This window comes from Scyliorhinus canicula, chromosome 6 (assembly GCF_902713615.1).
Source record: "Scyliorhinus canicula chromosome 6, sScyCan1.1, whole genome shotgun sequence".
Taxonomy (NCBI): Eukaryota; Metazoa; Chordata; class Chondrichthyes; order Carcharhiniformes; family Scyliorhinidae; genus Scyliorhinus; species Scyliorhinus canicula.
Genome location: NC_052151.1, coordinates 196,382,253 through 196,399,189, shown reverse-complemented (window position 1 = coordinate 196,399,189; position 16,937 = coordinate 196,382,253). Strand labels below are relative to the sequence as shown.

General features: G+C 46.3%; 1 protein-coding gene and 1 pseudogene across 18 annotated transcripts in view; one reads left to right on the top strand and one right to left on the bottom strand.

Moving 5' to 3' along the window:
- eys (eyes shut homolog) overlaps positions 1-16,937 on the bottom strand; it is a 3,376,609-nt gene that overhangs the window by 843,946 nt on the left and 2,515,726 nt on the right. The window lies entirely within an intron of this gene.
- On the top strand, positions 11,579-11,711 carry LOC119968095 (annotated as a pseudogene).

The following is a 16,937-nucleotide window of genomic DNA, read 5'->3' as shown; positions in this document are numbered from 1 at the left end:
CGGCAGTGTCAATAGACACAAAGCTCTCCCGCTGGCTGTTTGATTGCAGGACCACACCGCATTCCACAATGGGCATACCACCAGCTGAACTCTTAATGGGAAGGCGGCTGCGAACGAGGCTGAGTCTCCTTTTCCCACATTTAACGGGGAAAGTGAAGAAACAACAGGAGCCCCAACACAGGGGGCATGATAATAGTCGGCAGCAGAGACATTTCAACGGTGGGGGCACCGGTTTGGGTCAAGAATTATGGGAATGGACCAACGTGGGTCAAAGGCACGGTAGAGTCCCAAACAGGGCCCATATCCTATGAGGTTTCAATAGGAGGTAAGGTGCTGAAGAAACACCTAAATAAGGGCAGCGGAACCACACCTGGAGGCTGGCGAAGCAGGACCGCCTCAAGCTGGTATAGCCCAGACGGAAAGGATGCCCCGAGCAATTTCTCCAGACCCCGTCATCCAGTCGTCGGTGTCGGAGATGGACACGTTCAACGAGGCCGCCGCGACACCTCTCCCCGAGGAGGAGGAAGAACAACTTCCAAGGAGGTCGTCAAGGAAAAGACGGGCACCTATAAGGTACACCCCGCCCACTTCGGAGAACGACCCGCCGGACGACACAGAGGTGACAGACCCAGACATGAGGAGCAGGAAGAAGCTCAGAGGAATGCCAGCTGGCAGGAATTCCTCGGACCTTGGGGGGAGTGGTGTAATGAACTCCAATTGGCTTTATTGGTTGGCCAATTGGAGTATGAGCTCCCTCAATGATAGCTCATTGAGGGGGCCCATATAAGCACCTGTGTAGGCTTTGTGAGCCAGTCTTAAGTTGACTGGACTGCTAGCAGCACTGTTTGTAGCTGCTCCTGTAATATCGTTATTGTAAATAAATATTGGTGTGGTGACGGAACTCCTGCCTCCCGTACTACATTCACCAACACACTTTTATTTCTTCCAACAGACTCTGCACAAAACTCTACACATCACCAGACACAGAGGCCACCTGAAGCCCCTTTACATATCAGTGTCAATTATTGGGCACTTAACATAAATCAGACAACTAACTGCAATGTCTCTTAACCCATTACTTAACATTGCCCAGGTGCTGGCTGGCGTTGCCCAGACCCAGTCAGGGATGGCCAACTCCCTGAGCTCCGTGGCTGCAAACTTGCAGACCCTTGTCGATACCAGGGGGGGGCTCCAGGACTGGCAGCGTGAGGTGACGGAGGTGCCTTGGGTGCTGAATCTGCTCGCACCCCCATCCCAGGGCAGGCCATCGGGTACCCCGAGGGAGGAGGAGGTGCTGGAGCGCGTTCCGGGTCCCCCTGCAGGGGCGGTCCCGGAACACCGTGACACCTTGGACTCTCACCTTCCATCCCAGGTGCATCTGGTGGGAAACAGGCAGCTGGCAGCATGCCATCCGCTCGCCCGAGGCGCAGCCTGGCCTATCCAGGCTGGGCCATCCCAGGAAACGGCCGCCAAAGGGGACCCTAGTCACGGGGCAGGAATCACAGCAGTCCGCTTTCACTTCTGTGCTGTACTGTCTGGGGAACCAGCTAGACGTAGTGTTATGGGCCAGGGTTTAGAGAACCCTAAATTGTATCTAGGAGTTCATCTGACCCACAACTTTTAATAGATTGTGGTATGGGGAGCACACAGCGCACTCTACAGGTGTGGTACACCAGAAATGGAAAAGTATTTTTTAAACCAAAACAATGTTTATTCTATAAACTCAAGTTCACCTTTTTAAAACATACAGTGAACATCTTAGCAACCATCAATTCAAATACAACCCCAAAGAATACAACACTTAGTAATCCTCAATAAATTCCCAAACAACGTTCAGAAGACAAAAGACCCTTTTAACACAAAGATCAGGTTTAAATTCTCTATTGAGAGCAGTTACCACTTTGAAAATCCCAAATGAACATTCATAAGCTTGCAGAGATTCATTTACATCCTGCTGTGATTTCAGCTTCTCCAAAGCTAAAATGAAACCAAACCCAACTGCAGCAAAAAGCCGAATGTGAAAGTAAAAAGGTGGTAGACAGCCCAGCTCCACCCACTCTCTGACATCACTGCATTCATAAACACCCATTTCATAAAGGTACTCTCACTACAGATATTTATATACACACCCATTTCTGAAAGGTACTCTCACATGACACCTCCCCCCAAGAAAAAAAAACCCATCAACTTCAAGATGGTTTCATTTTTCACCTTTTCGCTATCCTTTAAGAAATGCACACAGTAAATATACTTTTTTGTTTCAAAAAACAACACACGCAAACCGGTATAATAATAGTCAATTTTTTTTTTTTTTTCTTTTTCCTTCAGCTGGAATCCCTCTTGATTGACAGTTTCTTTGAACAAGAAGGTCTCTGCTCTATCCATCCATTTCGCTACACCTCGACATTTCTCTTTCAAGTCAGATACTTTAGTTCAATCTGATCACAGAGTTCCTTGTAATTTTTCAACACAAGAGCATTGGTTATCACAGCTTCCAGGCAGTCAAATGCCTGTTGAAAGTCCGCTGTCCACTGAAAGTTTTGATGTTTCTTCAACAAGTCCATCAGTGGAGCAACCACGCTCCAAAAACTTTTCACAAATGCTTGATCAAATTCACTCATGCCAAGCAATGAGCTTGGTCGCATCATGACTGAAGTAACTACATTCAGATTTGATTATGTGCAGGTTAGGTGGGTTGGCCATGCTAAATTGCCCCTTAATTTAAAAAAATAATTGGGTACTCTAAATTTTAAAAATATATGTATATTTTTTGATTTACACTTTTCACCTGGTAGTCCAGAACTTAGCACAGAACTTAAATTTTGCCGAAAAGAGCGATATGTTGCTGTAGCTTTGTGTTTTGCACTCATCGGGACAAATATATGAATGCCAAATTTCAAACAATCACAACAGTTTATACTACGGGACAAAAGGGTGCTAATTTGTTGGCAAGTTGACTCTGGTTGACCGAGGTGTTACCATGGATAAAGCAACAGAGAACTATCGGCTCCCAGGTAATTCAAAGAAGACAAAAGGCTTGAACCTTTTCCTTTTGTTTGTAAAGAACTGTACCAATGTTTATCACGTCTCACAAGTATAAACGAGCCACATTACGAGCTTGACTGATTATTTCAAATTGGTTGTCAGTTCAGCTATTAATACCCAGGATTGTTCAGCAAGTGTTACCCAATGACAATCAGATCTAACACTCGACATTTTGTTTTAGGTTTTACAAGCGTGGTCTGGTTGAGCACGGTCTATATTCTGCCTATTACGAACAACTGAAGGAAACTGTTATTTGATTACTTTCCTCATAAGTAAAGATTTAGATTGTATCTCACAATCACTTCTATTATTTGGAAATCATTTGATTCAGCCTACCCTTTTTCTAACATTTTCTTAACCTTCCTGCCTTTTCTCCTCTCTCCTGAATGCAGAGATGCTACTTTTTCAAAAATTCTTTCCTGGGATGTAGGATGTAATTAAATATATTCCTGGGAGGATTTATACCACGTGTCTTGCCCCTCATGATCCAGCCATTAAACATCCAGCACATCATCCCTGTGATGCACTGTCTTCCTACGCCAAATGGAACAAAAAGATTCATTGGGTCCAACCCAATGATAATATTTAACTGCCAACCACACGGCCTTCCCTTCCACCCCCTCCCCTCTCCCCCCAGCACCACACTCCATTTTCCATACCTTCATATCTGGTGAAGAGAAATTTTGAAAGAAAATAACAAAAACATCAATCTTTTTCAATGCTTTGATTGTTTTTCTCCAGGGTTGCACACAGGAGATTGATCTTCAATTCCTGAAGACTCCAGGCCAATCCTGGAGGGCTGACAACTCGAATGGGATGTAAGTGTTGCTGGCTATGCCGGCATTTATTGCTCATTGCTAATTGCCCTTGAAAAAGTTGTCGTGAGACACCCTCTTGAACCACTGCTGTTCATCTAGTGTAAGTACGCCCGAGGTACTGTTAGGAAGGGTTATGACTGGGTTATAATTCTACACCTGGTGCATGCGTTGCTTATTACATTCTCTGATGTAAACCAGTTAGGATTTTCCCATGGATTAGGATTTTCCTGGTGTTGACCAGGCCAGATTGATTTCACCTTCATGCATTCTCAGCAAAGGGCAGTCATTACCCTTAAAAAACTACAATCTTTTGTAACTTCATGTTGGTGCCCATCTGAGAGCAATTCATAGACCACTAATTTTCCTGATCAGTGGAGTTCAATAGTGTGCTGCATTTTGTCAAATGACCTCTCTCGTTAAAAGCTGAGTGGAAATAGTTGTGAAATATGGTTTTCGTTCCACTGTAAGAAACGTGCTGACAATGCTGCCCTTGTATAACTCCCAAGCAACCAAAGCAGAGGAAATGCAAGAAAGAATCTCTCAGCATTTCAGAAAAATCTTTCAAGAGGAAAGGCAGATTAGTTTCCATTGAAGACTGAATTCATACGATCCCAACATGATAAGTAGGTTTGGCCTCGACACACAGGTTGGCAGAATTGTGGATAGTTATGAGGACTGTCAAAGGATACAGTCGGATACAGATCATTTGGAGACTTGGGCAGCGAGATGGCAGATGAAGTTTAATCCGGACAAATGTGAGGTAATGCTTTTAGGAAGGTCTAATACAGGTAGGGAATATACAGTAAATGGCAGAACCCTTAAGAGTATTGACAGGCAGAGGGATCTCGGTGTACAGGTCCACAGGTCGCTGAAAGTGGTAATGCAGGTGGAGAAGGTAGCCAAGAAGGCAAACGGCATGCTTGCTTGCCTTCATTGACTGGAGCATTGGTAAAAATTGGCATGCTACAGCTGTATCGAACCTTAATTAGGCCCCACTTGGGATGTAGTGTCCAATTCTGATTATTCCAAGAAGGATGTGGAGGCTTTGAAGACGGTACAGAAGTGGTTTCCCAGGATCTTGCCTGGTATGGACTCATTAGCTATGAGGAGGGGTTGGATAAACTCGGTTTGTTCTTACTGGAATGATGGAGGTTGAGGGACGACCTGATAGAAGTCTACAAAATTATGAGGGGCATAGACAGAGTGGATAGGCAGAAGCTTTATTTCCCAGGGTGGGAAGTGTCAATTATTGGAGACATAGGTGTAAGGTCAGAAGGGCAAAGTTTAGAGGAGCTGTGCGAGGGAAGTTTTTTGCACAGAGGGTAGTGGATGCCTGTAACTCACTGCCAGAGGGGATGATGGAAGCAGGTACGATAATGATGTTTATGAGACATCTTGACAAATCCAGGAATAGGATGAGAACAGAGGAAGACAGACCCCGGAAGTGTAAAAGAATTTATGTAGACAGGCAGCAAGTTCGGCACAGGCTTGGAGAGCTGAAAGGGCCTGTACCTTTTTAGAATTAGAACAGTACAGCACAGAACAGGCCCTTCGGCCCTCAATGTTGTGCCGAGCAATGATCACCCTACTCAAGCCCACGTATTCACCCTATACCAGTAACCCAACAACCCCCATTAACATTATTATTTTTTTAGGACACTAAGGGCAATTTAGCCTGGCCAATCCACCTAACCCGCACATCTTTGGACTGCGGGAGGAAACCGGAGCACCCGGAGGAAACCCACGCACACACGGGGAGGACGTGCAGACTCCGCACAGACAGTGACCCAGCCGGGAATCGAACCTGGGACCCTGGAGCTGTGAAGCATTGATGCTAACTACCATGCTACCGTGCTGCCCTATCTGTGCTGTACTTTTCTTTTTTCTTTGTGCTATGACTTGGGAACTCCCAAAAGTATTTCCCAGCCAATGCAGTAATAGAGTAGCTGCTTCTGTAATGTAGGAAACATAACATTCAGTTTGCAAAAATTCAACAACTGGCAAATCAAATATCAGCTCATCCATTTTTTCAGTGGGAATGGTTGAGGGATAAACATTGACGGGGTATCAGGCAAGCTTTCTTGCACTTTTCCATAAAGTGCCACGTCATTTGAACGAGGGGCAGGATCTTTTTCATTATTACATGCAAAAGATGATGGGTGAGATTTTCCCTTCGTGTCGCATCCGGTTCTGCACCAGCTTGGCACTGCCTGGGTGCCAGTGCCAAGGTGCCAGATTGGCACTTCAAGGGGTCAGGGCTTGAGAGGTGCCATGCCTATTATCACACGAGGGAAACATTAGGAAATTGGTTCCAGAAATGAGACCCCAATGTAGCAGGCAATGTAGGGGTTAAGCAGACTGAGGGGGTGGGGGGGGGGGGAGGGGGGGGGGGGGGGGGGGGGGGGACTGCTGGCAGAGTCAGGGGGTTTCGCCCGCACCTGGTCGAGATATAGAACATAGAACAGTACAGCACAGAACAGGCCCTTCGGCCCTCAATGTTGTGCCGAGCCATGATCACCCTACTCAAACCCACGTATCCACCCTATACCCGTAACCCAACAACCCCCCCTTAACCTTACTTTTATTAGGACACTACGGGCAATTTAGCATGGCCAATCCACCTAACCCACACATCTTTGGACTGTGGGAGGAAACCGGAGCACCCGGAGGAAACCCACGCACACAGGGGGAGGACGTGCAGACTCCACACAGACAGTGACCCAGCCGGGAATCGAACCTGGGACCCTGGAGCTGTGAAGCATTTATGCTAACCACCATGCTACCCTGCTGCCCCTATATTATATTATATTATCACAATCAGACTTAAACTCATTAGTGGAAATAAACAGGATGCCCCAGATCCATTGTTCTTGAGAACTATCATGTCTGACCAGCTATTAGTCCATACACAATCTGATGGCCTCTTTGTCTTTCAATGGGAGGTTGGTTGCATATCAATAGCATGGTTCTGTTCTTTTGTTACAAAATGGGAGTGGGCAATCAGCCAAGATAACGATAATAGGTTGAAGTCCGGAAACCCCAGAGAACTTTTGTTTGAGGGGCTGGGTGGAGCTTAGAGAGAGGGAGTGCTGTTTTGAACGAAGACAGGCAAAAGGCTTTGACATCGACCGAGAAGGTCATGAAAGTTGCCATCGAGGCAGGCTTTGGAAAAGGGTTCAGAACGAATGTCCCGACCTACAGAAAAATTGCTTTGTAAATGCAAGTATTGTCTTTGTCTGCCTCTGAAAGTAGCATAAGAACTGCATGTTCTGTCAGTGTTGTTCAATGGGAACTAGTGTGTTAAAGTTAAGAAAATGAATGTAGTCTATAATTGTCAGGGTTGAAGTTGAAAAGTTTAAATAGTGTTTTATTTTCTTTTAATAACATTTGTTTGTAAAATAACAACGCCCTATTTCTTACACCATCACTCCTGGAATGAATCGATCTTTCTGCACCCACTTAAAAGCTTAAAACATTATGGCTCTGCTCCAGCCTCTTCGGCACTGTTGAGAACTGACCAGACATAGAACAGTACAGCACAGTACAGGCCCTTCAGCCCACAATGTTGTGCCAACACCCCTTCAATTTACTGCTGTCCATGTGCCTGACTAAGAGTCGTTTAAATGTCCCAAATGACTCTGACTCCACAACCTCTGCTAGCAGTGCATTCCGCACAGCCACCACTCTCTGCATTAAGAACCTACCTCTGACATCTCCCATATACCTTCCTCCAATCACCTTTAAATGATGTCCCCCTCATGACAGCCATTTCCACCCTGGGGAAAAGTCTCTGGCTATACAATCTATCTATGCCTCTCATCACCTTGTACACCTCTATCAAGTCCCCTTTCTGCCTTCTTCACTCCAGTTATAAAAGCCCTAGCTCCCTCAACCTTTCTTCATAAGACATGCCCTCCAGTCCAGGCAGCATCCTGGTAAATCTCCTCTGCACCCTCTCCAAAGCATCCACATCCTTCCTACAATGAGGCGACCAGAACTGGGCACGGTATTTCAAGTGTGGTCTAACTAGAATTTTATAAAGCTGCAGCAAAACCTTGCCGCTCTTAAACTTAAACCTGTTAATGAAAGTCAACACACCATACGCCTTCTTAACAACCCTATCAACCTGGGTGGCAACTTTGAGGGATCTATGTACGTGGACAACAAGATCCCTCTGTTCCTCTACACTTCCAAGAATCCTGGGCGGAATTCTCTGACCCCCCGCAGGGTCGGAGAATCGCCTGGGGCCGGCGTAAATGCCGCCCCCGCCATGGCGGGAATTCTCCGCCACCCGGGAATCGGCGGGAGCGGGAATCGCGCCGATCGGCGTGACCTCCGCGGCAATTATCCGGCCTGCGATGGGCCAAAGTCCCGCCGCTGACAGGCCAATCCCGCCGACGTGGTTTCAACCACCTCTGGTGGCGGCGGGATTGGCGGCGCGGGCGGGCCCCCGAGGTCCCGGGGAGGGCGCGGGGCGATCGGTCCCCGGGGGGGTGGCCCCACGGTGGCCGGACCCATGATCAGGGCCCACCGCCGCCGCCACGGCCTCCACCATGGCGGAGGCGGAACAGACCCCCCCTAGATGGCCTTTAGTTCTTTAGTTTTTTTTTCCATGTCGGTGCAACATCGAGGGCCGAAGGGCCTGTACTGCGCTGTATCGTTCTATGTTCTATGTTCTACCGCGCATGCACCGGTGGTGACATCAGCGGCCGCTGATGCACCGGCACATGCGCGAACCGACGAAGGCCTTTCGGCCAGCCCCGACGCCGGCCGGCGGGTGTCAAAGGCCATTGGTGCCAGTTTTGCCGCCAGTCGGCGTGGCGCCAACCACTTCGGCGCGGGCCTAGCCCCTAAAGGTGCGGAGAACCTCCGCTTCGCCGGAACCCCCCGCCCCGCCGGGTAGGGGAGAATCCCGCCCCCTGCCTTTAACCCTGTATTCAGCATTCTAATTTGACCTTCCAAAATGAATCACTTCACGTTTATCAAGGCTGAACTCCATCTGCCACTTCTCAGCCCAGTTCTGCATCCTGTCAATGTCCTGCTGTAACCTGCAACAACCCTCAACACTATCCGTAACGTGCATCCGTAACACTATAAAAGGGGGAGTGATGGGCGGGGGCGCTATGACAGGGCCATAAATAGGAGGTGAAGGTGAAGGGGGAGAATTTTTCAAAAATTTGTTTTTGGGATATGGGTTCCTTTGCTGTCTATCCCTAGTTGCCCTTGAACTGAGTGGCTTGCGAGGCCATTTCAGAGGGAGGGTTGGGGTTAAGAGTCAACCACATCGGGCAGCACAGTGGCACAGGGAGTATCTTGATTAATAAGGGTATCAGGGGTTATGGGGAGATGGCAGGAGAATGGGGGTGAGAAAAATATCAGCCATGATTGAATGGCGGAGCAGACTCTATTGGCCGAGTGGCCTAATTTTGCTCCTATGTCTTATGGGTAGAACTACAGCTTCACGGCGCCAAGGTCCCAGGTTCAATCCCGAATTATGTCCCTGGGTTATTTTTGGTCAAATTTTGCTGACAAAATACCGTGTAATATAAAGAAAACCCACAAAAAAAAGCAGTCAGAGGCAACTGGGGTGGAGTTGACTCCTCTACATAGGACCTGGGTTTGATCCTAGCCCCGGGTCACTGTCCATGTGGAGTTTGCACATTCTCCTCGTGACTGCATGGGTTTCGCCCCCACAACCCAAAGATATGCAGGGTAGGTGGATTGGCCACGCTAAATTGCCCAATTGGAAAAATGAATTGGGTACTCCAAATTTATTTTTTAAAAATAGTCAACCACATCGGTGTGTGGGTCTGGAGTCACATGTAGACCAGATCGGGTAAGGGTTCTCCAAGGCTTTGCTTGAAAGGATAGTTAGAAAACCTGAAACTGGATTATTAATTGAAATAGCTGATGGAAAATATGGTTTGAAAGAAAATTTTAAAACATGACTTTTAGAGAGAGGAGTTTGGAAACATTAATGTAGAAATCATTTTGAGAAGAAATGCATGGAAAATTGGTTGAGTGGCATCGGCTATTTGATTTCAGAGTGGGGTGTTAGCTTTGAAATATGTGCATATTAGTAATAATAATCTTTATTGTCACAAGTAGGCTTACATTAATACTGCAGTGAAGTTACTGTGAAAAGCCCCTAGTTGCCACACTCCGGCGCCTGTTCGGGTAAACTGAGGGAGAATTCAGAATGTCCAATTCACCTAACAGCACGTCTTTTGGGACTTGTGGGAGGAAACCTACGCAGACACAGGGAGAACGTGCAGACTCCGCACAGACAGTGACCCAAACCGGGAATCGAACCTGGGGCCTTGGTGCTGTGAAGCAACAGTGCTACCCACTGTGCTACCATGCTGCCCAAAACGAGGCAAGGAAACACACTCCTTGAGTCTGGCGCCTGAGACCACTCGGCCAGCCCTATTTGTGAAGCTAAGGGGAGAGTACAGGAGTACTGTAATATGATCAAACTTTTCACGCTTAATGAATGTTTTTTTTCGTTGTTAAAAATAATTAGCAGTCCTGCGACTGAGTTCCTCCACCTTTTCTTAAGGAAGTAAAACATCACAGTCTTCTGAGCAAGGGTTCCATTCTGGGACCTCATCCAGTATTAACATCAACTGAGATCGTAACACTGGTAATTAAATGATTGTGAACTGCAGTCACTGTGGTGCAGGAATCATGCCAGTCAATTTGTTCCCACAAACTCCCACAAACAGCAACATGATAATGAACAGATAATCTGTTTTATTAATGTTGGCTAAGGGTAAATACTCATCAGGCCATTTGAGAGTGCTTCCCTGTTCTGCTGTGAAATAGTGCCATGGATCTTTTACTTCTACCTGAGATGGCAGACACAGCTTCAGGTTAAAAGTGTTGACTGAAGTCAACGATGGTCAGCGATGGATCAAAATGATTTAATTAACCACCTGATTCAAGGGCTACAATATAAAGCTCTTATGAGGCAGCATTTGAAATACTGTGTACACTTTCTAGGGACCATTTGCCTCGGAATGAGTTCAGCACAGATTCATTAGAATGATACTAAAATTAGATTATGAGGAGCAATTACATAAACTCGGCTTGTATCCCCGGAATATAGAGGGTTAAGGGGCGATTTATTGAGCTTTTAGGATTTTGAATGAATTGTGAGGGTAGATCAAGAAAATGTTTTGTTTTTGCTCAAGGATGAATCTGAGACATAACCATAAAATCAGAACCAGTCTCTTCAGGATTTTCCAGCGCTTCCTAGTGGCAGGATCTTCAGTAGTGGGGCAGGCCAACCACACAAACACTGGAGAAATAGACGGCACAAGAAGATCCTTCCAGCAGCCAGTGGTGAGCTGGAAAACACGCTCACCTGGGGTGGTGGCCGTAGAGTGGGGATGGTGTAGAAAATCCTGCCCTAGAAGATACTTGCAGGACAGTTTGGAACTCTCTTCCACAAAAAGAACAATGAACGTCATCTCAATTAATGATTAAGGCAAAGGTAGATGGATTCGTGTTAAGCAAGAAAGGGATCAAAGATTATTGGGGATAGGTGCGAATGCAGAATTAGAAACACAAGCATGATATTACTGAATGGTGGAGCAGGCTCAAGGGCAGAATGGTCGATTCCTGATCCTGTTTCGTATGTTCATTTTTCAAATCTAAGATTAGTCTTTTGCTAGCCAAGGGAATGAAGGGATATGGACGCAGTTAGAATGCAAATACTTACCTGGCAGGGGTGAAACCATGATCAAGAAGGTGGTTCGCCCAGGACGAGACTAGCCCATTGCATTCCGGGTGTGCTGACGCCTGCGATGTCCCCAAATGCTGGGGCAGCACGGTAGCATTGTGGATAGCACAATCGCTTCACAGCTCCAGGGTCTCAGGTTCGATTCCTGGCTTGGGTCACTATCTGTGCGGAGTCTGCACATCCTCCCCGTGTGTGCGTGGGTTTCTTCCGGATACTCCGGTTTCCTCCCACAGTCACAAAGATGTGCAGGTTAGGTGGATTGGCCATGATAAATTGCCCTTAGTGTCCAAAATTGCCCTTAGTGTTGGGTGGGGTTACTGGGTTATGGGGATAGGATGGAGGTATTGACCTTGGGTAGGATGCTCTTTCCAAGAGCCGGTGCAGATTCGATGGGCCGAATGGCCTCCTTCTGCATTGTAAATTCTATGTAAAAAAGATCAACAATAACCTCAGTGAAACGTGGAGGCCCACGGGCCTGATTGGCCTTCTCCAGTTCCCATGCTCCTTCAATTCTGAAAGCTGGGTTGAAACTTCTGAAACTGTGTGTGATATTTGAATGTATATCACCCATCTCCACAGGTGACGCCTGACTCCCTGCTGAAAAGATTGCCCTGGCATAAAACACAGCCGTGGGCATAGGAAATCCATGATTTTGTTCTCTCGCAAACATGGACATTTTATTAGAGTGGTGACCTCTGCTGGCATGAAAGAGAGAAATCCGTGATGAACTCAATAAACGGAGGTCAGCTCCTGCTGAATGAGGAAGCCAAGAAGTAGTTGAATGTTCTTCAGTGTCATCATGGGACATCCCAGTAGGGAATAAAGGAGGACCAGCGGGAGGGAGAAAGCTGCTCATACGCAGAATCAAATACAGCTGATAAGGGAGTCACGAAGAAGTCATATTGGACTCAAAACGTTAACTCATTTTTCTCTCTCTCTCTCCACAGATGCTGCCAGACCTGAGCTTTTCCAACATTTTCTGTTTTCCTTTCAGAGCTTCAACATTCGCAGTTTGCCTTTATGATAAAGTAGAGTTTTGATTGAGCTGAAGTAACGAATTCTGAGCATGCAAGACATTAATAAAAACAGGAATAAAAGATGTCATATCGCTCTCGAGGAGGAATGAGAGCCAGGCAGATCATCGAAGGCACACTTACACTGTAGTAATAGTGATCTTTAGTAAATGCTTTTCATAATGTCTGTTGATCCCAGCAGTCACTGGGAAACATGATAATGGAGACGTGTTAACCCTGACAATGGTTAGGGGCAGCAGGGTAGCATGGTGGTTAGCATAAATGCTTCACAGCTCCAGGGTCCCAAGTTCGATTCCCGGCTGGGTCACTGTCTGTGTGGAGTCTGCACGTCCTCCCCCTGTGTGCGTGGGTTTCCTCCGGGTGCTCCGGTTTCCTCCCACAGTCCAAAGATGTGCGGGTTAGGTGGATTGGCCATGCTAAATTGCCCGTAGTGTCCTAATAAAAAAAAGTAAGGTTAAGGGGGGGTTTGTTGGGTTGTGGGTGTGGGGTGGATACGTGGGTTTGAGTGGGGTGGTCATGGCTCGGCACAACGTTGGGGGCCGAGGGGCCTGTTCTGTGCTGTACTGTTCTAATGAAGAGGGACAGATAACCGTGCACTAATACCAACAATCATGTCTGGGAAAAGCTAGCCTCCGAGTTCTGTTTCTGGTTGAGGCGCTCGACCTTCATGAAAAATAAAGGAACGGGGTGGTGGTGAAGGAGGTATATTTTTCAGTTAAAGGTGAACAATTTTTTGCTCTGGGCTGGCTTTCAAGATTAGAGCAAATTGTTCTGCCAACAGGAAGCACTAATTCTCATAGGTAAAATGGCATTGTAGAACAGACAAATCCTACTCAGTAAATCATATTCTTAATAAAAGTGAGAGTGCAGTTTTAGCAACCCCAAGAGCTGAGCAATTGTAAACCCTGCAATTATTCATAGCCTGTGTGAGGCCACTACTTAGAACAAATGGCACTGATCAAGTAAAGGGTATTACATTTTCTAAATCAAATGCACTTCTCCAAATCAATTTAAAATACATGAATTACAAATCTGTGTCCTTGAATTCTTTCGAGAGCATTTTACATTCAGAATTAGAAGAGTTACCACCATAATTACATTTTCTAATTAAATCTCATACAATTTGCTTATCTCTGTCAGGAAGGAATAGAACCCCTATAGGAACTTATGACAAATACTACAAAGCGTATCCATTACTTTAAAATTGCCTATTTTAATGCCACTGATTGACTTTAAAAGAGAGAATTTATACACCCTAAATCTAATGAATATCATTCTATAGTCAGTCACTTCTATTGGATTGGGAGCAAGCTATCTTTATGGCTAAGAATTAGAAATAAGCAATTTTAATATACTATAAAGTACAAAAGCAAAGAAGTTCTGTCAAACCTTTATTAAACACCGATTTGGCCCCAGTTAGAGTATTGTGTTCCATGTTTTAGGATACACTTCAGCAAAGATGTGAAGGTCTTTTAGAGAATACAGATGAGATTCAACTAGAATGCTACGAGGGATGTGGGACTTCAGTTATACTGAGCGATGGGGGAAGCTGGTAATGTTCTCCTGAGAGAGAAAAGGTCAAGAGGAGATTTGGGCCGAGATTCTCCATTGCGAGTCCTCCCCATTTCCGCTGCTAGCGAGGACGGAGAATTTGGCCCTCAGCCAAATCTCCCATTCACCGCAGCGGGACCATAGAGTCCCATTGCCATGAACGGACGGAGAATCCCCAACCCCTCGATAGTTCAAAATCATGAATAGTTCTGATAGAGTAAATTGTGAGAAATTGTTTCCATGGCAAAAAGTTCCGTAACCAGAAAAACAAATTGAAATCAATTGGCAAAGGGGCCAGAGGGAACACAGTGCTATGATCTGTAATGCACTACCTCAAGGTAGCAGGGTAGCATGGTGGTTAGCATAAATGCTTCACAGCTCCAGGGTCCCAGGTTCGATTCCCGGCTGGGTCACTGTCTGTGTGGAGTCTGCACGTCCTCCCCCTGTGTGCGTGGGTTTCCTCCGGGTGCTCCGATTTCCTCCCACAGTCCATGTTAAATTGCCCGTAGTGTCCTAATAAAAGTAAGGTTAAGGGGGGGGGGGTTGTTGGGTTACAGGTATAGGGTGGATACGTGGGTTTGAGTAGGGTGATCATGGCTCGGCACAACATTGAGGTCCGAAGGGCCTGTTCTGTGCTGTACTGTTCTATGTTCTATGTTCTAAGGGGCGGTGACAGCAAATTCATCACCAAATTTGTAGCGTCTGCATGAATGATAAGAATCTTTGATTTCATCAGCTGCTCCAATATAATACTGGACTACTTTAAAGGGTCTTTTAAAAAGCAAATAATGGACTCAGACTTAAAATGGTTGCCAACAGTCGCTTGATATTTGGCATTACAAGTTGGCTAGTTTTTTGGTCGGTTCAATATTTATTATGATTAAGACCTATTTTTTTTAGAACAGTACAGCACAGAACAGGCCCTTCGGCCCTCGATGTTGTGCTGAGCAATGATCACCCTACTCAAGCCCACGTATCCACCCTATACCCGTAACCTAACAACCCCCATTAACCTTATTTTTTAGGACACTAAAGGCAATTTAGCCTGGCCAATCCACCTAACCCGCACATCTTTGGACTGTGGGAGGAAACCGGAGCACCCGGAGGAAACCCACGCACACACGGGGAGGACGTGCAGACTCCACACAGACAGTGACCCAGCCGGGAATCGAACCTGGGACCCTGAAGCTGTGAAGCATTGATGCTAACCACCATGCTACCGTGCTGCCCACTGAGGGTCACCTTCTATGGGTTTCACATGTGCTGATGTCAATAATTAGTCCAAAGATTTATTTAAATTGTACTGGTCCTCTCCATTCGCATTTCTATAAAGCTAGCTTTCAAGTGGAGACAGAAAGTCTACCAGGACAATGACTATATTGAAATTGCTCTTCCTACCCATCAAGATGGAGGATGCATCTGATGTTCAGGACGTCAAAGCGTGTAGTGAGGCAGTGGGAAAGGTAACATTGACAAAGGAGAGTACTTGCAGGCACGGAGATGGGTTGAAGTGTGTATACTTCAACGCAAGAAGCATCAGGAATAAGGTGGGTGAACTTAAGGCATGGATCGGCATTTGGTGGCCATCACAGAAACTTGGATAGAAGCTGGGCAGAAATGGTTGTTGGAGGTTTCTGGTTATAGATGTTTCAATAAGATTAGGGAGGGTGGTGAAAGAGGTGGAGGGGTTGCATTATTAATTAGAGATAGTATAACAGCTGCAGAAATGCAGTTAGAGGAGGATCTGCCTACTGAAGTAATATGTGTTGAAGTCAGAAATAGGAAAGGAGCAGTCACCTTGTTGGGAGTTTTCTGTCAGCCCCCAATAGCAGCAGAGATGTGGAGGAACAGTTTGGGAAACAGATTTTGGAAAGTTGCAGAAGTCACAGGGTAGTAGTCATGGGTGACTTCAACTTCCCAAATATTGAGTGGGGCCTCACGGTAGCATGGTGGTTAGCATCAATGCTTCACAGCTCCAGGGTCCCAGGTTTGATTCCCGGCTGGGTCACTGTCTGTGTGGAGTCTGCACGTCCTCCCCGTGTGCGCGTGGGTTTCCTCCGGGTGCTCCGGTTTCCTCCCACAGTCCAAAGATGTGCGGGTTAGGTGGATTGGCCATGCTAAATTGCCCGTAGTGTAAGGTTAATGGGGGGATTGTTGGGTTACGGGTATACGGGTTACGTGGGTTTAAGTGGGGTGATCATTGTTCGGCACAACATCGAGGGCCGAAGGGCCTGTTCTGTGCTGTACTGTTCTATATATATGAAACTCTTCAGATCAAATAGTTTGGATGGGGTGATGTTTGTGCCGTGTGTCCAGGAAGCTTTTCTAACACAGTATGTAGATTGTCTGACCAGAGGGGAGGCCATATTGGATTTGATACTTGGTAATGAACCAGGCAAGTGATAGATTTGTTAGTGGGGGAGCATTTTGGAGGTAGTGACCACAATTCTGTGACTTTCACTTTAGTAATGGAGAGGGATAGGGGTGTGTGCAACAGGGCAAGGTTTACAATTGGAGGAAGGGTAAATACGATGCTGTCAGACAAAAACTGAAGTGCATAAGTTGGGAACATAGGCTGTCAGGGAAGGACACAATTGAAATGTGAAACTTGTTCAAGGAACAGATACTACGTGTCCTTGATATGTATGTCCCTGTCAGGCAGGGAAGAGATGGTCGAGTGAGGGAACCATGGTTGACAAGAGAGGTTGAATATCCTGTTAAGAGGAAGGAGGATACTTATGTAAG